Raw genomic sequence first — 464 nt, forward strand, 5'->3', positions numbered from 1 at the left:
ACGCAACGCATTTAGAAAACATTCTATATATATTCTTTATATACGTTCTTTACATAGCACCACATATAACGCTATTCTATATGTTTTCACAATGTTCGAATTTTATCTCCACGATTAGATTCTGTACGTTTCTACAAATAGGATATTTGATATTATTGCGATACGTAAATACCTCAAGTACATTTATAAGCATAAACACACACGGCCGTGTAAATATTTCTATCCCTTGCACCGACACACCGGACACAGGAGCGCCCTGTGGAACTGAAACACGCGCATATCATTATTTTCACAGCCGCTCGGATTCCACCCGTGACGTTTTCAGGCACCGCGCGCCGCACACAAACACTCGGTGACCCCGCCCCCGGCCCCGCCCCCGGCCCCGCCCCGGCCCCGCCTCGCGCCGCTCGCGGAGGCCGGGGGCGGTGCCGATAAACACCGCCACGTGCGGCGGGGCGGGGGCG

The sequence above is a fragment of the Phalacrocorax carbo genome, chromosome 2, assembly GCF_963921805.1.
Source record: "Phalacrocorax carbo chromosome 2, bPhaCar2.1, whole genome shotgun sequence".
NCBI classification, from domain to species: domain Eukaryota; kingdom Metazoa; phylum Chordata; class Aves; order Suliformes; family Phalacrocoracidae; genus Phalacrocorax; species Phalacrocorax carbo.